The following is a 21,847-nucleotide window of genomic DNA, read 5'->3' as shown; positions in this document are numbered from 1 at the left end:
GGGATGGGGACGGTGGCCACGGCCCCCCCGATCACCCCAAAGCAGCGTCTCCCCCCGACGCCCCCTGCGCCTCGCCCAGCTGCGAGCAGGGCTGAGGCTGGCTCAAACTCATCACACGGGACGCCCCAAGCACGCATCCACGCGTCCCCGGGGCGGCCGAGCACCGACGGGGCAGGTGGGGATGGCAGCGAGCTGCCGGCGGTGGCAAAGGGGGACCCAAAAGGCACCCAGCACCCCAAAAAGGGAAGGGGGGACCGAAGATGGGAGGCGGGGGGGGGGCTGGTCCTCGCCGGAGCAGCCGAGCGGCGGCGTCCAGCCCCCATCCAGCTCATTACCTGTTTCATAAGCACTCTGATCACAGAGGGAAATACGCTAATTAAGGAGAAGGGTTTTTCTCTCTCTCCTTCTCTCTCCTTTCCCGAGTCAGTTGTGCCAACCCTGCCCCTGGCAAGGTAACATTTTAAAATGTAAAATTAATACAAAGGGCCGGGATTTACTGGGAAACAATTTTCAAACGCATACAAAACAATAAAAAAAAAAAAAAATTAAAAAAAAAAAACCAACCCTCTTCTCTCTGCCTTTTAGTTTAAAAAATTATTTATTTTAATGATCGTTATTAAAGCCCAAGCAAAGGCGATTGTAACGGGAGGGTCCGTGCTCATCAGGGGAATAATAATAATAATTATATTTTTTGAAAAAAAAAAAAACCGAACTAACTCCAAGGGCCTTTTCCAGACTGACAAATTGCCGAATTAAAGCTGATTAGCTGTGATAAATGGCGCAGACGGAGACGGGCACTGGCGGGCGCTGGGGTGCTGGGGAGCTGCGGGGACCCCCGGCACAATACACCCCCGGCACGGTACACCCCAGCCTGCGGCGGGTCCTGGGCTCCCCCCGGCCCCCCCAAGCACAGGAGAGACCCCCGTGCCCACCCGGCACCCCCACCCAATGCCCCTCGATGTCCCCGTCCCCACCACCCGCGAGCCCACCTTCCCGCCCAGCCCAGCGCTTTCAGGGGCACCGGGTCGGGTTTAAAGCTAAGAACAGGTTTGGGGGGGATGGATGTGGGGTGGGGGGCTGCACCCTTGGGGGTGCTCGCAGCCCCCCCGGCCGGCCGCCCCCCAGCAGGGCTGGCCGAGGGACGGAGGCGCCCGCCACAGTGGGCTGCAGGGGCAGTGCCCCCGTCCCCGTCCCCAGCCCCGCAGACCCCTCGCCGGGGCCGGGAGCGGCAGACGGTGCCCAGGTGGCTCCGAAGGGATGAGCCGGGGTCGGGGCGAGGGGACGCTGTGCCCGAGTCCGGGACAGGGCTGGAGCGGGCGTCCCTGCCGTCGCACCGCGGCCGCAGCCCCCGCGGCACAGACGGACCCTGGTGGGATGGGACGGGCAGGGGACGTCCCCGTCTGCCATCGTGGGACACCCACACCGCAGCCCGGACCCTCCCGCGTCCCCTCCAGCGCCGGGGGGCACCGGGGCTGCCTGGAGCCCACGTTTGGGGAGCGGGCAGGGGCCAGGCGCTGCCACCCCCGGGGCCACGCGTCCCCAGGCGCCGGGTGACTTTGTCTCGGCTCCGTCCTGGCTTTTCGTTGCCGGCGAATCTTTATTTATGTCTCCGTTTCCCCCTGCTGATTCACCCCCTCCTATAAATATTACATTTCTGCCTGATCAAATATTCCCTCCCGGCAGCTCTGCCGAACGCTGCGGCACGCGCGACCCGGGGCCCAAAGCAGCCGCTCGGCGGGAGCGTGGCCGTGCCGCAGCCCCGGGTGCCACTGCCCTGGCACAGCGGGCAAAGCCCAGCCCGGGCGGCTTCACGGAGGAAAGAAGGGGCTTGTTCGGAGGCACCATGGGGATGCCCTCAGGAGGGGGATGCGGGAATGGGGACGCGGGGATGGGGGGCTGTGCCGGGCACGGGGCACCCCACGGCCGGGCAGAGCGACCGGTGCAGGGACGGCGGCTCGTGGGGCCGCTCTGTCCTTGTCCGGTCCCATCCCGGCCATCCGGAGCCGCTACCGATGCCGCTCCACGCAGCACGGGACCGCAGCCGCCACCACCTCATCCCGGCTGACTTCGGCTTTACATCCCCCCGGCCCCACCGGGCTGATCACCGCCCCGACAGCCCGGATCTGGGGGTTAGGACGTGCCCGCGTAACGGGGTGCTCCAGCGCTCACCCCCAGCCCCCGTCCCTCCGGCAGTAACCGCTTGCAGCCAACTCCGGCGGAGCAGCCGGCACTGCGGTGCCGCCGGGACCCCAGCACCGGAGCTGTGGGGATGGATCCAGCGCACCCCACCCCAAAAGCCGCCCCCACGCAGCGGCACCCCTGCAGAGACCCGAGCACCCACCGGAGGCGCGCGGGGAGAGGCGCCGGCGCTCGGACACGCTCAGATAACCGAATTTGCTCACGGAGGCGCGTGGCGGAGGCTCACGCCGAGCCAGCCCCACGCGCACGCACGGAGCCGCCTGTTAATTTGTTATCGTTTAAGTCATTCAGTTCGCCAAATGTCAACAGCGTTTTAAAAACCCACCACCTGGAAAGCGCGCTGTCGCCCCGTGTAATACCCGCAGCAGGGCTGCCAGGCCGCGCTAATTAAAATGAGTGGGATTTGAACCGTCTAAACGAGGCACATCGCTAATTCGTCTGCTTCAAACGAGAAAAAATAAAATACGCCTTGCAGCGGGGCAGGGAAGGGCGAGCGGCCGGGGCCGAGCCGGGCACCAGTGCCCCTCTGCTGCTCCCGGCACGCTCGCAGGAGCTGCAGCTTTGCAAACCACAGCCGGGGGCCGCTGGGAGCTGCAGCAGCGCCGGGCCTGGCACGCCGTGCTCCATGCAGGGCATGCACCGGCGCACGCTTGCAGTCCCCGCGCCCGTGGACCTGAACCCATGGCTCGGGGTTTCCCCCTCCCTACGGGTGCCAGCCCGGGGCGAGCGGGACGAGGAGCCCTGTCCCCACCTGCGCTGAGCCCTCGAGTCCCTGAGAGACGGGGACAGCGGCTCCGGGCAAGGACGGGGCAAACCCCCGGGTCCACTGGGAACGGCAGTAAGCGAGAGGGGAGACCCCGCCCTGGCACCCCACCAAATGCCAATTCACACCATTTTCAAGCCAAATGAAAAGCTCAGCTTGGAGCAAATCCAGGTTTCTGTTACTCCAACTGGAAACGCGCAGCCCCGGCCCCTCTCGGCAGCAGGGACCCCGTGTCCCCCCCCGCCGCAGTGCCGGGGCTGCGGGAGCTCCGTCCAGCAGCTACGGGGTGATTGCCCTCCCCCCAGCACCTCCTGCTTAAACACTCAGCAAAACAGAAACGGGGGGGCTCCGGAGGACGGCAGGGCTGCACCCCGGGGCTCACCGCGGCCGATCGGGGTCCTCGGCGCTGCGCCTTCGCAAGCTGCACGCGTCCATGCCGGGGCGGCCCCTCGCCACGGGACGGCTTGGCCAGGAGAAGCTGGGGGGCTCCCGGCCAGCCCCCGCCCCGCCACTGCGGCTCGGCAGAGCTCAGGTTCCACCCGTGGGGGTGGGAGCCCACCCCACGCGCAGGGCGGGCAGCAGCTTCGGCTGCCTTGTCTTCATGCCCTGCAGCGCACGGAGAAATAAAAAGAGGAGGGTGCTGGGCTGCAGGGGGCTGGGGGGGTGCCTGGGGGGCACCCCAGTATGGGGCGCGGGGCAGCCCCCACCCCTCTAGGACAGACGCCGGGTTGATGCCAGGGCCAAGGTGATGCACACCTTGGGACGGGGCTGGGGCTGATGCCACGGGACGGGGCTGATGCCATCACTGGGGCTGATGCCATGGGATGGGGCTGATGCCATCACTGGGGCTGATGCCATCACTGGGGCTGATGCCATGGGATGGGGCTGATGCCATCACTGGGGCTGATGCCATGGGATGGGACTGATGCCATGGGATGGGGCTGATGCCATCACTGGGGCTGATGCCATGGGATGGGGCTGATGCCATGGGATGGGGCTGATGCCATCACCAGGGCTGATGCCACGGGATGGGCTAATGCCATCACCAGGGCTGATGCCACAGGACGGGCCTGATGCCATCACCAGGGCTGATGCCATGGGATGGGCTAATGCCATCACCAGGGCTGATGCCACGGGACGGGGCTGATGCCACGGGATGGGGCCGATGCCATTGCTGGGGCCGATGCCATCACTGGGGCCGATGCCATCACTGGGCTGATGCCATCACGGGGCTGATGCCATTGCTGGGGCCGATGCCATCACTGGGGCCGATGCCACCACTGGGCTGACGCCATCACGGGGCTGATGCCATTGCTGGGGCCGATGCCCCGGTGCACCACGGTCGCCGGAGCCCGGCCGGCGGGCACAGAGCTCGCCCCCCACCCAAGGGGTTAACGCGGGAGCTTTCTTTTTCCCTGACAGAGACGGATGGCGCAGGCTCCCCGCCTCACCCCGCGGGATGTTACACTTGACAATTGACTACTCCGGCTTTCAGCTCTGTCAGCTACCATTAAGGCTGGGATCCTGGCTAATTGGGTGCTTCATTAGGGGCATTCGTTACTGTTAGCGCTGCCTGACAGCCGGGCCTGCTCTGCCGGCAGGGCAGGGGACGGGCAGGCTGCTCGGTGGGCTCGCTCGCCCCGTCGCCCCTCCGCTGCCCCCCACGCGCGGGGGCTCCGGCGGCGGCGCGGAGGAAACCCCCCGGGGACGACCCATGGCCTCGCCAGCACACCCGCCCCGGGGCGGCCACGGCTCCCACCGGACGGCAGCACCGCAGAGCCGGGGGCGGCTGTGCCGCGCTCCCACCCCCCAGCACCCTGGGGTCCCAGCACTGGCTCCTGCCACCCCGCCGAGCCCAGCGCTGCTGGCAGCCGCCCCGTTCTCCCCTGGCTCCATCTTGGTTGGCGTTTAATTGATAATACCCCCGGCGCCGTCACGTGCCTGCCCCTTTGCATGACAAGAGCGGGAATCCATTGGAGTGAAATTGCCTGGAATAAAATATCAGAGCTCGTGAAGCGGCTCTGCCGCCCTCCCCTCCTCCTGCACCGCGGCAGCACCCAAACCCTGCCCGTGCCCCCGTGCCGCGCCGGGCAGGGCGGCATCTCCATCTCCCGTCGGCTTCCAAAGTTTTCACCTCTCGGATATTCACCCTTCCGAGAGCCCGTCCTGCAAACCCGCGGGGCAGAGCCAACCGGGAGAGCAAACCCTGCCCGCGCCCAAACCCCCGCGGCTCCCCCAGCCCCGGGTCTGGGTGTCACGAGACCCCGACCCTGGTCCCAGTCCCCCCCCGACACACTGCGGCCGGTGCCTCAGTTTCCCCTCTGGGTAGCAGCGGCTCCCCCCAAAACTCCCAAACGAGGGCAGCGACCCGGTGCGGGAACAAAGCGGATTTGTCTCTCGGTCTGCAAGAGCAGCCAGTGTCCCAAGGGTTAAATAATTCAGATTTTTCTTTCCTGAACAGCTTGAAAAGAGATATGATTGCGCTCACCGAAATACGGGGGGGGGGGGAGATATTATGGATGGAAAAGAGCTATTTAAGCTGAAGAACAGTGTTGGCACATAAACAAATGGGTATAAACTGGCCATGAATAAATTGAGGCTGGAAATTAGGAGGTTGTAACCGTCGGAGGAGCGAGGGGCTGGAAGGGGCTGGCGGCGGCGGGGGCGGCGAGGCGAGGAGGGGTTTGGGGCAGGGTGCTGCCGGTGCCGGGGTCCCGGGCGCGGGGGTCCCCCGGCTCCAAGGGCACCCGTCCTCACGGGACCAGGCGCCGAGATCCTTAAAATCTCCCTTATGCTTTCACCTCCTGAAATCTCCTTCATTCAAACAGTCCCAGCGTGATCAGCAGTAATAAGCCTGTTCCAGCGCAAAATAAAACACAGCAATCCCCCCCCCCCGGCTCCAAACCAGCCCCCGACCTCGCCCGCCGCCCTCTCGCTGTCTTTTAAGCACAACCCGATGAAAATTTCAGCTGCGGAGCAGCCAACGCCAGCCCCCCCGCCGGCCTCCGCCGTGGTTCCCCCCCCCCTTCCCCGGGAAATAGGCACAAAGCGGCTCCTCGGCGCTGGGGGCGGCGGGGAATGGCCCCCGCGGGAGGAGGCGCCCGCCCGCCTCCTTTCAGCAGCGTTACGGCTATTTTCTCCATTAATCCTGTTGCTCGGCTGGTTCCTGGCATGTCCGTAGTCGGCGACGGACTTCACGCCGGGAACGTTTTAAGCTGGTTTTCCCATCTGTTTCTCCTTCTCCTCGGATGGAGCGCAGCGCCGTCCCGCGGGGTGCGGAAGGCAGCACCGGGCACGAGCGGCGGGAGCCGGACGGGGCCGTCGGGGGATTTTGGCCACGTGTTGGTCACAGCGTCCTGGAGGCAAAGTCATTTTTCCTGCTCAAGAGCGGTCGCGGCGCTGGGGGCAAAAGAGGCAAAAGCCACTTGCGGGGTGCGGGAGGGGATGGAGCCGGAGCTGGATGCGCCCGGACACCCGGGTCCGTCCGGTGTCGGTCCAGCGGGGTCGGGCGTCCCCCCGCTACCCCGTCCCACCAAGGTTTATTTTAATCACGTTGGTAAAATCTTTTGCACGGCCGGCGAGCGAGCGTGGCCACCCCAGTGCTGGCACCAGCACCCACCACCTCCCAACCCTCCGGCGGGCTGTGCCGGAGGATCCTGGCATCCCAGCCCAGCCAAGCCCCGGTGCCTGCAGGAAGGAGATGATGCTGGGAGTCACGGCAGGAGCCGCCCCGTCCTCTCCTCGTCTCAAGCCCCGCAGAACGGAGGCGGCGATGAGCCCCCGGTCCCGGCGGGGCCGTGCAGCGCCGTGCGCGCTCCGGCAGCGTCCCCAGCGCCGCCGCGGCGGGGCAGAGCGCAGAAGCGCGTCTCGGGCTGCGGCTCACGGTACGCCTGTAATGTGGTCCTGAGGGACCCGCCGTACGCACACCACCTAAATTATTTAATTTCTCCAAACTGCTGCACCTTTATAAATCATTAAAAGCTCCTTTTGATCTGTGTTAATGAGGTTTCCTGAGTGCGGTGGCTGGAAACACACTTTGGAGCCAGATAGCGAATCAGCTAATTAAAAAAATAAAGAAGGAGCGAGCGGGAGCGCGGCGGGGCGGGAGAAGGGACGGGCAGCGGTGCCAGGGCTCCCCCCGCCCCGGCCGGGCGCTGACGGGGTGGTGTAGGGATGCCCGTTACGTTTTTCCCCTTTTCTTTTCCCCGGGGACGGGAGGGTCCGCGCTCAGCCCTCGCTGGCCGTCCTCACCTCGCCGCGTGCGGAGCAGCCGGCCCGGCGGAGCGGGAAAGGCGGCGTCAAGCGAAATCCATCAGGAACAAACCGAAAGGCAGGGATGGCGGCAGCGGAATTATATTTACTTTTGAATTTCCTAAATGTTCGAGCCCCGTGCCTGCTGGCCACTGCTCCGCTGGGCACCGTGGGCTGCAGCACCCACGCCCCCCCACCCAGGGACCCTTTTTTTCCCCAAGCTCTCCAGGAGCACCGGGAGCGCGCCGGTCCCGGCTACAACCACGTCTCCTGGAAATGCCGGTGCTGCTAAAACACGGGCAGGGCGGGGGTTGTTGGTCCTCCTGCCCAGCGCCATGGGGTGTGCGGGAGCTCCCCAAACCCCCCGGGGTCGGGGCAGGTTGGGGGAGAGGGACGTGGGGATCGTTTCGGGACCACGGGGGCCATCCCGGAGGCTGAGAGCCCAGGGTTGCCCCTTTGCTTCGGCTGGTGGCAGCGAGCCACCAACCCGGGAAACGGTCCCCCCTCTTCGGGGGGCAGCGGGACAGGGTCAGCCCCCCGGGGCCGCCGGTGGGGACCGGCGCCGTGCAGAGCCGCGGTCGGCGGGAGCTGACGGGTCAGGCGGCGAGATACCGGCGGAGCGGGTGTCAGCGTCACTTCGCCAGCCCTGACAGCTTTAATATCAATATTTATCTCAACTACAAAACTCCGAGCCCAGCTACATATTCAGCAGCTCGATTACAGTTATCTGGAATGACGGTGACGGCTCCCACGGACGGGAGGTTAGTTTGGGCTTAATGCCGTTTGACAGCCCCGGCGCAGCCGCGCGGCAGGGCTGGGGACAGGGCTGGGGACAGGGCTGGGGACAGGGCTGGGGACAGGGCTGGGGACAGGGCTGAGCAGCACCGCCTGCCCCCATCGCCTGAACCGTGCCGAGAGCTGCCGGGCCGGCGGTGGGACATGCCACCGGCTTAGCAACGGGGTGAGCCCCCCCGAACCCCCGTTCTCCCCGACGGCGTGCACGGGCTGCCCGACCCTGCCTGCTCCGACGTGTCCCCGCGAGCCTCTCCCGACACACGCTCGCCTCCTTAGTCACCGGGGCCGGCCCGGCGTGCCCCGGCTCGGCTTCGGCATCAGCCTCCCCCCAGCCGCATCCCGTGCAGCCCGCAGGGACAGCGCGCTGCGGCATCGGCAAATCGTTAACGGATTCCTCATTAGCGTGTTTTGCCACCCGGCATCTGAAGGGTGCACACCCCGGCGGGGAAGGACCCTGAGAACCAGGTCTCCGTTATTTTTTCATCCTTAAAAACTTGGCAACTCGGGGCTGTGAGCCTCTGCCCCGGGGCGCTGGTTTGCATCACCGAGCAGCGGTTTCACCGAGCGGCGGTTGCATGGCACAGGCGGTTCCCCGGCGGGCACCGCGCCCGCGGCGCAGGGCCAGCTCTGCTGCCAACCCCAAACTCGCTCCTTCTACAAACTGCTTTTATTCAACTTACTGGTGGTGCCGCAGAGGCCACCGGCTCGCCCGCACCGGCACCGCGCGGTTACGGCGAGCCGGAGCACGCGGTGGGAGGACGAGCCGGCACACGCAGTCTCCCAGGCGGACTGGGGAGAGCAGGGCATTGTGGGTAATGTATGCAAATTCCCATGCAGAACCGCCACTTGCCGGCTGGTGAGCGCTTTCCCCAGCCCCGGCACCCCTCGAGCCGGTGCAGGCTGGCACCAGCGATGCCACCGGTCAAGGACCGGTGCTGGCCCAGCCGCGACTGGGGAGCAGCAGCCCCGCCGGCTGGTTCGGCCCGGCCCTCCTGAGGCTCATTCCTTCATTTCGGGATATTTCCCTTTCCCTCCTTTTAATGTAAATTACTAAGAAACCCACGGCGGCGACCAGACGCGGGAGAGCGGAGGTAACCTCGTCCCGGCTCAGCCGCGCTCCCACAGGAGACAACGGCTCCTGTTACCTGGGGCAACGGCGGGGAAATTATGGCTGGCATCTAAATTGCCATCATTATGCTCCAGAGCCAACACTCCCCATTTACACTTTATTGTCATCTTTTGCTTTAGGGAGATGCTGAGATATTACAGGACCGGGTGACAGAGTGGGATGAGATGGGATGCACGACGAGGTAGACACAGAGATAAATGGGTACACCCGGAGCTATTATTTCAGCCTGTTTGCAGATCTAGAAAAGGAGCAGCAATCCCCACTCCCCCGGGCTAAGGGTAGGCTTTATACCAGAGAAGAAAACAAAATTTGTTTAAATGCAAGCGCCAGCCTGCCAAACCGGCGGCGCTCGGCGGCAAAGCGCCGGCGTCACGTCCTGCAGCTGCTCCCTGGACACGCGGCACATCGGAGAGGTTTCCCACCAAACCGGTGCCGAAAACGCTGCCGAAGCAGCCCCAGCCTCCCTCGGCTACGGCGAGCGGTCCCACGGCAGAGCCTACGCGGGGCCAGGCACGTCCCACCGCCGTTCGGCGAGGTCCCCTCTCAACCGCTCTCCGGACAACGCGCTTCTCTTGCGAGACCTGTCCCCAGCCACGCGGGGTCGTTTGGAGGCGGAATCACGCCGGCCGGCGCTGGGTCCAACGACAGGGACTGGGATGGAGTAACGCTTCCCATGGGCTCCGATCCTCACCGGCACTCGTGGGCAGCCGGCACCGGGCTGGGCTGGTACCCCACTGCGGGGCTGGTACCCCGTTGCAGTGCTGGTACCCCACTGCAGGGCCGGCACCCCACTGCGGGGCCGGTACCCCACTGCGGAGCCGGCACCCCACTGCGGGGCTGGTACCCCACTGCGGGGCTGGTACCCCGTTGCAGTGCCGGTACCCCGTTGCAGTGCTGGTACCCCACTGCAGGGCCGGTACCCCACTGCGGGGCCGGTACCCCACTGCGGAGCCGGCACCCCACTGCGGGGCCGGTACCCCACTGCATGGCCGGCACCCCACTGCGTGGCCGGCACCCCGTTGCAGTGCCGGCACCCCACTGCGTGGCCGGCACCCCACTGCGGGGCCGGTATCCCATTCCAGTGCTGGTACCCCACTGCGTGGCCGGCACCCCACTGCGTGGCCGGCACCCCGTTGCAGTGCCGGTACCCCACTGCACTGCTGGTGCCCCACTGCATGGTCGGCACCCCGTTGCAGTGCCGGTACCCCACTGCACTGCTGGTGCCCCACTGCAGTGCTGGTACCCAACTGCGTGGCTGGCACCCCACTGCAGTGCCACCCCCAAGGAACTCACGGGCACCCCAAAGCAAAACCGCTCTTGATACTTGAAAGACCAAGATTATTCTCCCCCCTGCTTTTTGCAAAGTTGCACAAAGGAAAACCAAAGCCGAAGCCGGGCACCGTTCCTGCCCCTGCACTGCACGGGGACCGGGGCGTAACGGGGCCGGGGGGCAGAGCAGGGGAGAGCTGCCGGAAAAAGCGGAGGGGGAAGAAACTTGGTCTTTCAAGTATTTTCAAGGGGAAAAAAAAAAAAAAAAAAAAAAAAAGAGAAAAGCAAAGGAGTTCAAAAAATGAGAAGCTTTTCAGGGAAAAGCCAGGGCTGCTTTGCCTCCCCGGCCCCGTGCTGGGCTCCAGGCTGCGTTTCGCCGTGCACGGGAACGGGAACTGGCTGCGGATTTTGCTTTCCGCCTCCCGAGGTCCCTTCCCACCCGAACACCCCCTTACGAGGGAAGCCGGAGCTTGCAGCACGCGTTTGGGACCAAATCTGATCAGACAAGGCAGAGCTTTTAACACAGGCGGGAGCTGCCTGCTCCGCGATGACCAAGTACAGCACCAACGGGCCGGGTGGGACGGATCCTGCACGCTGCTCCCGTGACGCAGGCGCGCACCAGACAGGTTTTTCCTTGCCCGGAAAAAACCACGGGCGTCAATTGGAAATCGGTATTTTCGGCACAAGAATATTCCATTTTCCGTGTGCCAGAAATCCCCCGGCCCCCAGCTCCCGGGGGCACGAACCCCGGCCAGGCAAAGCGGGTCCTCGCAGCGGCAGCCCCTTTTTGGGGTGCTCGCCCGTCACCCCCCAACTACAGCTCCCTGGAACCGCACCAGCTGCTGCAATTCACACCACTCACCCCTCATTAACATGGATGCTCGTTAGCCCAGCACTCAGACTAATCAATACTGCCATTAACGGACTATCCTGAATTAATGCATTTTACCCTGGCAGGCCTTGGGATATTGGTCATTCTTCCACTTGACCTGGCAGGAGGAGTTTTTTCCTTTGCCGGTGCCCGGTGAGCGTGGCAGCGGCTCAGGGAGGGACGCGGGGACGGTTTATCCCAACCAGACCCGTCCCCCCCCCGAGATGCTGCCGAAGGGGAGCAGGACCCCGGAGGGGACGGAGGCACCGGGAGCCCTTCTGCCCCCGGGCTGCCGCTGACGGCAGCGCTTCGCCACCCTTTTGGCTTCGCCACCCTTTTGGCTTCGCCACCCTTTTGGTTTCACTGCCGGCTTTTGGCTTCACCGCCGGCTTTTGGCTTCGCCGCCGGCTTTTGGCTTCGCCGCCGGCTTTTGGCTTCACCAGCAGCTTTTGGCTTCGCCGCCGGCTTTTGGCTTCACCGCCGGCTTTTGGTTTCACCGCCGGCTTTTGGCTTCACCAGCAGCTTTTGGCTTCGCCGCCGGCTTTTGGCTTCACCGCCGGCTTTTGGCTTCACCAGCAGCTTTTGGCTTCACCGCCGGCTTTTGGCTTCACCGCCGGCTTTTGGCTTCACCGCCGGCTTTTGGTTTCACCGCTGGCTGTTGGCTTCACCAGCAGCTTTTGGCTTCACCGCCGGCTTTTGGCTTCACCGCCGGCTTTTGGTTTCACCGCCGGCTTTTGGCTTCGCCACCGGCTTTTGGCTTCACCGCCGGCTTTTGGCTTCACCGCCGGCTTTTGGTTTCACCACAGGCTTTTGGCTTCACCGCCGGCTTTTGGCTTCGCCACCGGCTTTTGGCTTCACCAGCGGCTTTTGGCTTCACCAGCGGCTTTTGGCTTCGCCACCGGCTTTTGGCTTCACCACCGGCTTTTGGCTTCACCAGCGGCTTTTGGTCAGCCCACGGTTGCCGGATGCTCCCAAACCTCCAGGACCATCACCAGCGCAAGGGAAGGGCAAGGGGCCGTGAGGCTGGGGACCCCCGAGAGGGCTCTGGGGACCCCCAGGACCTGACCCTCGGGTGCCACCCCAGCCCCCTGAGCCTGCCCAGGCTGGTCCATCGCTGCGGCCCCCGGCCCTGCCGGACCCCAGGCAGCAGCAGCCGAGCTCTTCTCCCCCAGGCCCCCCAGAGCCACGCTCCCCCGCCGCTCCCGCCTGCCTCGCAGCGCCTCTGGCTAAACAGAGATCAGAAATGTTAGATCTTTCTTAACATCTCCTGCCAGCACTGTCAGTGCCCCTCTCCAGAGTACCAGGGCCCTCTGTTATGTAAACACAGCACATTCTCTGTCAAAGATTAAAAAAAAAAAAGGCTCATTTGCACATAAAAGCAGCCTCTGCACTAGTTACGGGCACTGTGGCATGTAAGGAAGACTGTAGGTTAAACTCAATAATAAAGCCAGGCGGCGCAGAGGTCCCCGCTCCAGTTCCCAGCCGGAGTCTGCGGCCACCGAGCGGTGCCGGCCACGAGTCCATGAGCCAGGGACCAGCAAGGGATGGAGATCCTGAGGGGCAAGATGTGGGTGAACGGCCCCAATGCCCCTCGCTGCACCATGCCCTGCCACCACGGGACCCTCGCCCTGCCCTCCCCGCCCCAGCGCTTCTCTGTGCCCGCCTCGTGCCAGCCGCTCACCCGCGGCACCCCCAGACCCCGCCGGGTCCACAGCCCAGCACCGTCTCCATCTTCTCCGCTCGGCATCCCGGCCGGACCGGGGCACGCTGCCCCACACCCCTTCCCGCATGCTTTTGGGAGCACCGCGCCTGCCTGCGGGGCTGCCCATTGCCCTCGCGCCCCGGCACGGCCGGACCAGCGGCACCCCCGAGCATCGCCGCAGCAGCCATTCCCGGCTAACGAGGCGCAAGGAGCCGCTCGCCTCTGGAATCGTGAATGCAACGACATCTCTCGCTGCCAGCCCTCGGCGCAGAGGTGAAGCCGTGCCCGCCCTGCTCCTCTCCGGCAGGACGGCACTGGGGGGGGGGTCTCCGGCCACGGCTGCCCCTCGCCCTCCCCGGGGAGCGCCCGCGCCCGCCCGGCTCCACGGATGGCGGCAGACAGCCGTACGTGCAGCCAGGGTCGGCGCAAATTTAATCAGATCAGAAATTCATTGTCGGAGAGACGGCGGCTGGAAAGTGTAACGGTAATTGCGTTAGTGCCGACAGTCCTGCGGCCTCGGCTCGCCACGCCGGTCCTGCAGAGCCGCGGGGGCACGGCAATGCCGGGGCGGGGGGGCTCGCTGGGGGCCCAAAGCCCCCCGGTCCTGGCGGGGAGCGGGCGGAGAGGACGGAGGGTCCTGGAGGGAGGGAGCAGGGAGAGGGGCAGGGGAGGGCGAGCGGAGCTCGGCAAAAGCAGGCGGCCAGATGGCTCAGGAGAGGGCAGAGCCGCGGCAGCAGGAGGTGTTTATGGCGGCAGCTGACAGCAAAGGTGAGAGGGGCACCGGGCTCCGGCGGGGAGGCGAGGGGAGGAGAGGCCGCCCGCGCTCTCCCGATCGCAGCCTGCCAGGGTCCGGCATGCGTGCACCCACGCACACCCAGCCCAGCACGCGTGCACCCACGTACAACCTGCGCCCTGCACACCCCGCCCAACAGGCAGGCACCCATGCAGGCGTGCAGCCGTGCACACCCCGTCCCGCACGCAGCCAGCCTGACGTGGATGCACCCGTGCATGCCCTGCCCCGCTCACGTCCCCGGGAGCCGTGCAGGAGCGCCCGCAGCCGTCGGGCCCCGCACGTCGCTCTCAGCCGGACACCAGACACGTGCCAGCCCATGCACAAGGCCACGCGTGCTCATACGTGCTCTGGCTGCTCACGCTGAGTGCCCTAATTAACACGTCTGGCGAAGCGCGCTGATAACGGGCACGGGACGGGAGCCGCTGGGGGGTTATCTGCTGGCGGCAGCCGGGCCCCCCACCGCCCGCGCCGGCTCCGCGCCGCAGCCCGCCGGGACAGCCAGATCAAGGCGCCCATGTGGGGGTCTCCGCAGGGGGACGGGGTAAACAGCCCCCGGGGCTGACCTCGTTAGCAGTGCCGAGCCCCGACACTCGTTAAGGCTGGCCCCGGCACGCTGCGGGCAGAGCCCCAGGCTGCAGAGTCCCCTCGAGGCACGGGCAGCGGCACCGTGCCAGCCCCTCGTCCCATCTGCCGTCACCCCCTCGCCATCCCGCGGCGCCCCTGCTCGGGGCGCCCACCCTGCTCAGAGCGGCCCGTCGGTCCCCACTGGGTGACAGCCACCACCGCCCCAACCTGCAAACCCCTTTAGCTGGTGCTGAGCGTGCCGCGCACACCCCAGCCCGGCTGCGGGGCCGGTGCTCGTGCCACGGAGCAGCGGCCGCGGCGCAGCCGGGTGCCGGGAGGGCCGGGCATGGGGACGAGCCCTAAGCCACCTGGCTGCAAAGGGCACCGGGGACATCAGCGTCACCCTCGGGTCTCTGAGCCGAACCAGGAGCCCCGGTGCTGCCCGCAGCCGTTTGCCGCAGTGGGAGCTGCCGTTTGGTCTCATCCCAGAGCCACAGATCTGCCGTGACACCGGTGCAGCAGCCGCTCTCTCCATGCCTCAGTTTCCCCGTCCCAGGGCTGGACCACCCTGCACGGCGCGGGTCCAGCAGCACGAGCAGCGAGAGCCTTCCCCTCCCGTGTTAAGACACACAAACGAACGCGGATGAACGCGCATTATTTCATTATTTCAGTCGTCGGCCACTTTACTTTCTGGCAGCATCTCGGTCCCAGCCGGTGGCGGGGCGGGGGGGCAGCGGGGCTGACGGGTGACTCTTTAACCTTGCAACACTTTAATTCGCAGGAAATTTCACGCGAGCGGCGGGAGCGATTTCTGAGCGCATTTGCCGGCGAGTGCGGCCGCCGTAATTTGATCGGCGGGAGCCGGGGAGAGCGCCGGCCCCGCAATCGCTGCGAAAACGCCGACGAGGTGGAAATCGGCCGCCCGACGCGCCGCCGGCAGCCCAGCGGGACGCCACGGCGGGGCCAGGCGGGTGCTCGGAGGTGGACAGGGGGACGCGGCTCAGAAGGACGGACGCAGCGGGCACAACCGTCGCACGAGGCAGCGACCTGCCTGCTTGCCCCCCAGCCCCTTGCCCGGTCCCTGCCTGCCCCGTGCCACCCCAGCGTCCCCGGGGGGACGCCAGGCGGGGGCCAGACCCGGGGTGACCCCCAATCAAAAGGACAACGCGGGACTTTTCCCCCCAGCCCTGACAGTGACGGGCTGCCGAGCCGGCGGAGCCATAATTCATCACGCCAGCCCCTGACAGCTCCCTTTGACGGGGTCCCCGGGGGGGGGGCCGAGCGATGCCTTTTGTCTACCCAACAATTAATTATTTCCTGGCTAATGATGAACTCCGACTTGCAAAGCAGGTAGCGGCTGTATGCAGGAACGAGCGCCGCTCCCTCGCCCTGCCGTGCCCCCTCCCCACCACAGGACCCCCGCCACCTCCCCCATGGCGGGCTGGGGCACGTTGGGCTACCTGGGGCTAAGGCTGGGCTTCGGAACTGCCCCCCTGCATCCCGCCATCCTTCCCAGGGCCCCAAAAAAGGGCACCCCGAAACCAGATGACCCCGTAAGCGAGAAGGAAGGTGCCAGTTCAAAGGCGCACGTGGAGCGTGCCGGGGAGAGGGCGCCGGCAGAGCCGGGCCGGCGGGATGGAGCCCGCTGTGGCGGTGCCGGCGGGTGGGTGCTGCGCTGCGGCAGCAGATGTCGGCTGCGCCGGCGGAGAGCACTTTAAGTGCCAGCCGCTGCGACCGCAGCCCCAGAGCGCTCTGCGCCGAGGAGCTGATAACTGGATGATGGGTCCGCGTTAATGGAGAAAATCCATTTAGGTTCACTCGATACTCCCCCACGGGCTTTCATTACCCCTCAGGGGTCCGCGGGGCACGCGGCCCTGATACGGCCGAGCCGCCAGCCCAGATCGCATCTCTGCCATTTCTCTGCCTCTCGGCAGAGGCTCTGGTGGGATGCGGGGAGGGATGCGGGGGGGGGAGGCGGGGAGGGGGATGCGCGCGCAGGGAAGGGATGCGTGCTCAAGGGCTTCAGCCCCGAGCTTGCGGTCGCAGGTGGCGAGAGCAACGCCAGCGTGCCGCTGCCCGCAGTCCTGCCAGCGACAGGCAGCAGCAGGCAGGGCAAACTCCGGGGGTGCAGTGGGGACCCTGCCCCGGAGCAGCTCCCAGGGAGCCCAGCCCTGGCTCGGCGCTGCGGCGCGGGCAGGGCAGCAGGCGCAGGCAGGCGCAGGCAGGCGCAGGGACCCCCGGAGCTGCCGGCGACGGGGAGGCGTGCTCGGGCCAGCCCCCCGCAACGGAAAAAAGCGCCGGAGCCATGAAAAGAAGTAAAATAATTATCAGGCGCTCCCAGCTCGGCTCCCCGCCTGGTGCTTTCTGTTTAAGGCTAGTTAATAGCTAGTGTTCTCTGGTTAGGCCTGAATGACATTTCCAGAGTTATAATAACTGAGCTATTACTTGCCGTATTGATGCATTCCCCCTGCCGGCAGCCTGCTCATCCCGCGCCGCGCCGCCCGGCCGCCGAAAGCTCCTTTAGTCAATAGCACTTCTATTTTTCATTACTCCCTGGAAATGTGGCTCTTGGAAGCTCATCCGTCATTCAATTACGCCCTGGTTCAGTCCTATCATACACGTGTCATAAAGTTCCTCAGATCTGAACCGCTGTTAATTTTCTGCGCCATCCCAAGGGGATGCCCGGGACGTGCCTGGAAAGCAACCAGGCAACCGAGGGCATGCCGGGTACGGGCGCACCGGGGAGCGGGGGCTGCGGCAGGGCCGGCGGGTGCCCGGGCGCGGGGGGCTCTTTGCCGGCCGGCTCATCGAAGAGCTGGGACGGCTGCCCCCCGCCCCGCTCCCCGCGCGGCCGCGGCGGGACCGGCAGCGCGCGACCTTGGCAGCGCAGGCAATTTATTCCTCCGGCTGGTTTATTCTTTAATCAGGTGTTGGTTTAACAGGGTGAGCTCCCCCCCTTCCCCTTTAATCCTATCGGCATCTGTGTTCAGCACGTCCGTACACAGAATAATCACCTGCCTGGCAGATTTGTCACTTCACCAGATGTAATCGGGGAACTTTTTTCTTTTTTTTTTTTTTTTTTTTTTGTTGAAACCCTCCTTATTTGCTGTTTCTTAGAAGCTGCAGCTCCGGGGCAGAGGCAGCTGGCGCAGGCGGTACCTGCTCCAGGTCATCCCTCCCCGAACCCAAGGGTTTGCTTCGTTCCATCGACTTCGCTTTCCAGCTGCATTTTGGTCGAAGGAAGCGGGGAGGATGGCGGGGCAGCGGCACGAAGCGAACGCCGTGCAGTGCTGCTCCCTCCATCCTCCGCTGCCCGCCAGTGTTCCTGGCCGGGCACAAACCCACGAGCCGGGGGGGGGAAAAACAGGCTGGGGCACGGGTGGGGGGGTGCTGGGCCTGGGGGATGCCGGGTCTCGGTCCAGACATCCCCAGGTCCCCTCTGGTCCCCAGGGTGGCTCCCTGGCGAGCTGCTGGAGAGGGGACGGGTGCTGTGCCAGCGCTGCCCTCGGGGGACCAGCCACCGGGCACCCCATGGGCACCGGGCTGAGACAGCGCAGGGCGGCGGGGGGGCACGCACGCTGATGCGGGGGCACTCGCCATCTCCGGGGGGGTTGCAGAGGTTGCTCAAACACGGAGGAACCGCACGCAGCCCTGCCCGACACGTCCCTGCACCGATGACGAAGACCTGCGGGTCCTTCACAGGCTTAAAAATTCAAGCCCTGAGTCGCGTTCATCCTGCTCCGCTCCACGGAGCCCCAGGGCATCGCTCCTCCTGCTTCCCCGCACCCTGGGGCATCCGCAGCCGGGCTCCCCGCGCTCTCCCGTCCCCGCAGCGGAGCCGGGGGTCCCATCCAGCCCCCGCATCGCTGCCTGGGTGGCCTCGGCCGGGCCGCCCTGCCTCGCGTGCCTCCCAGCAGGACAATGACTTTGCCAACGTCCTGCTCCTCCGCACGCCGGTCCCCGCGGGGCCTCCCACGGGCTGTTTTCCCTAAGCCGGGACGGACACACGCCCGGGCGTTTGCAAACGCCGCGCGTCACTTGTCAGCTCCGGCCGCGCTCCTCCCCGTCCCCTTCCCGCTCCTCGCGACAGCTCCGGCCACCCCAACATCTCCAAGAGCTTTAGAAACAAACGTTCCCCGTCAGGAGGACGCGGCTGCCGCGCAGCCAGGGCCAACCCTGGCCACGGGGCTGGCACGAGGCTGGCACAGCCCCCAGGACCATCGCCAGCCCCTCGGTCCTGCCGGACAGAGCCTCTATCCTGGCTGCTGATCTGGGAAACTGAGGCACAGAGGGGTCTGGGCATGCTCGGGGTGAGATGCGGGTGCTTGGCAGCTCTCAAAGCCTCGGGGTGCAGGCAAGCTGCCGGGATGTCGGTGACCCGGGGGACACCCCCGCAGCTCGGGGCAGCAGCGGTGGTCCCAGGTGGGCACCTCCTCCTGCCTCCTCCTCCCAGCCTGGCATCTCCCCCCGCTCCCCTTCCAGCTCCCCACCGAGGCTCACGCTTCGCTCTGGGGCATGGCTAATGAGTGGCCTAATTGATCTCTGCTCCTCGCCGGGAGATCGATGCTGGAACCCGCTCAAGGCTCTGCGAAAAGCCATTTCTCCCTGCCAACCTGCCCAGCCGGGCAGCACCGCCCCTCGCCCGCAGGGAAGCGCCCATCGATCGGGGCAAGGATCGATCGGATGGAGAAGAGGATGGAGGGGAGGGCGGCCACCCCCGCGGAGGGGGGAGCAGACCCCCGGGCAGCCTTTGCTCCCACTTGGTCCAACCCCAAGGCACCGCAGGCAAAATCAGCGACCGTGCCCGGGGCTGGGGTGACGCTCCCGGCCGCACCCACGGGGTCTCCCGTCTTCCCACGCCTCCTGCAACACACCGCGCTTTGCCGGGTTTGCCCACCCTGGCTCCGTTGCCCCCCCAAAAAAACCCCCAGCAATCCCTGTGCATTGCTGGAGCGAAACGATGTTCACGTCACAACCCGGCCGGAGGTGTCGGATGGGTGGGAGGGCAGCGCCGCGTCCGGCACGGCTCTGCCCACGCCGGCGGCCATGCCGGCAGCCTGGCACCCCCACCCCGGCACCCCCACCCCGGCACCCCCACCGTGCGGTGCTCGGCTGGCGCCTCCGGCTCCTCTCCGGCCCAGCCCAGCTCTGCCGGTGAGCACCGCGGGCTGCGCCGGCGCAGCGGGGAGCCGAAGCGATCGATACGCGGTGAGCAGAGATACGGCAGGTTTTACCGACTCACCGGCACGGTGGTGCCTGAGCCGCGCTCACCGGGCGAGGGGGTGCCGCCAGCACCCCCCCACCAGGGGCTCCCCCTGCACCCAGCTCGGTGGCACCCCGGCGGGTCCTAATTGGGGGGCTCCGGAAGCCCCTTGTCCCCATCCAAGGAGCCGGGTGACAGCGAGGGGGTCTCCTCCCCGGCACCTCAGCGAGGCTGGAGGGGAGCAGGGACCCCGGCCCCCCGGGCAGGGGAGGGGGCGAGCACCCATGGCAGGGGTCCTCGCCTTCCCGAGCCCGGGGGAGGTCACAGGGCCAACAGAACCACACTTACTTCTTCGCCTGGCTCTTCCCCCTCCCTTAGTCTTCCCCCGGCCAAATTTGACCTAATTTGGCGAGATCGGCCGGGGTCTCCACTTCTCAGGGCACGTCGGCCCCCCCGCCCCTCCCCGCTCCTTTCACCCGGGTTTAAGCCTTTTCGCTTTCCCCATTCACTCCCAAACTAATCAGATTAAAGCCTTGCGCGGGGTGCACCCCCCTCCCTCGCCCCGCTTCACCCCCTCGGCGGGTTTTGGCAGCCGACCTCGAGGTCCCGCCGCCGCCGTGCCAGGGGCCGGCAGTGGCACTGGGCCACCGAGGTGCCCCCGGGGAAGGGTGCGGGGTGGGGGGGCTGCAGGGGGAGAGGGAGCGATGCGGGGGGGGGCAGGATGGGATGAAGGCAGCGGGGCAGCAGCAGCAGCTCTCGCCGCCGAAGCCATCCCGCTCTTTGGGGAATCCCTCCCCCTTCCCAGCCATGCTTCACATCTCAAGTCAGGCTAAAGGAGCATCTAAGACCAGAAAACATTTAGAAAAAAAGGGTATTTTTTACTTTTTCTCCCCTCTTTTCGCCCAGGAGCCGCGTGCGCCAGCGCTGCTCGGCGCCAGCCACCCTTCACCAACACCTGGGGAGCAGCGATGGACGAAGCCGGGACCACGGCTCCGGCCCCAGAGCCCCCCAGACGCACACGAGAGCTGGACCCGATGCCCTGGCACCCATCAGCACCCGCACCCCATCCCCTGGGACCCCCTGCTCCACCGGCAGCACCCCGCAGCCCAGCCTCGCTCCTCGGCAGCTTTGGAAAGGGAGTAATTTCCCACTAGAAACTTTCTGGCCCCATCCCACTCGCCTCCCCACGTGCTCCAGCCCCAAAATCACCAAAAGTCCCCCCCTAAACCTTAAAAATTGATTTCAATTCACTTTGGCCCAGCTCTGCACACAAATGCATTCGACACGGGCACTCTCCCCCGGCCAGGATTGTATGCAAAGGCAGTTAGGGGTCAATGAATAATTCATACTCCGCTGTCTTTCAGAATTATACTGTGGAAAACTAAATCTGAGACTATATAAAAAAAAAAAAAAAAAGAGAAAGAAAAAAGAGGCTGGGGGGCGCGGGGAGGCAGCTTCGCCCCCTTGGCCAAACTCGGGCGCGGGGATGAAAGCGTCGGCGCGTCGGCATCTCCTCTTCCATTGAGCAACTCGACATTCAGGTCGGTGCGGAAACCACCTAAAATCCTTCCTGCGCTTTGTTCTGCTGCCTTTTCACCCGCGTCTTAGGGAGATGGGGAGAGGGCGGCGGGGAGGGGGGCAGAGAGGTCTTGGGGGGGGGGTCCCTTTGAAGAAACCCACTCATCCGTTCGGCTGGTTGAGTTCAAGGGGCAGCGTGCTGGGGCGAGCGGGGGGGCTGTCCTGGCCACGGGGCCGGCGGGGGGGCGGCGTGCCCCCGCCCCGGCTCAGCCAGGACCCCCCCAGCACCCCCCAGCATCCCCCCGCCGGGGCCACCTCTGCTCCCGCCCATGCATTTTGCAAGCCCAGGGAGAAGGGGGGAGGCTCTGCCCAGAGGGACCCCATGTTTTGGGGTGCCTGCACCCCCCCACCACGCCCAGAGCACCCAGCCCAGCACCCAGCGTGGGACCAGCTGTGCCGATCGACCGCATCCCCCCCCCCCAGCTGGCGGGGGCCACGTGCTCCCCGCACGATGTGCTAACGGGGAGGAAAGGAAGCGGGAGTCACTTTAATTTGGCTATTTAAAAATAAAGAAATAACCCAGGCTTTGAAAGCCCGGAGGGGTCCCAGCGGAGAGACCTCCATCTCCCCCTTCAAAGGCCGCCTCGGCTTTCTTCCCCCCGTTAGCAGCACACAAAGGTGCACGAGCACTTTCGTCTCTGCGGAAAGACCTTTTTAATTGGTTCCAGGCAGAAGGTTAAAATCTCTCCCCTTCCCTGCGCGCTGTTCTAAGAGGGGAAAAGGGGAAAAA

At 65.7% G+C, this 21,847-nt stretch overlaps 1 protein-coding gene across 1 annotated transcript in view; it reads right to left on the bottom strand.

Moving 5' to 3' along the window:
• EFNA2 (ephrin A2) overlaps nt 1-21,847 on the bottom strand; it is a 47,840-nt gene that overhangs the window by 5,956 nt on the left and 20,037 nt on the right.

This window comes from Calonectris borealis, chromosome 28 (assembly GCF_964195595.1).
Source record: "Calonectris borealis chromosome 28, bCalBor7.hap1.2, whole genome shotgun sequence".
Lineage (NCBI taxonomy): Eukaryota > Metazoa > Chordata > Aves > Procellariiformes > Procellariidae > Calonectris > Calonectris borealis.
Note: the sequence above shows the minus strand (reverse complement) of the source record. Positions and strands in the feature narration are given on the sequence as shown.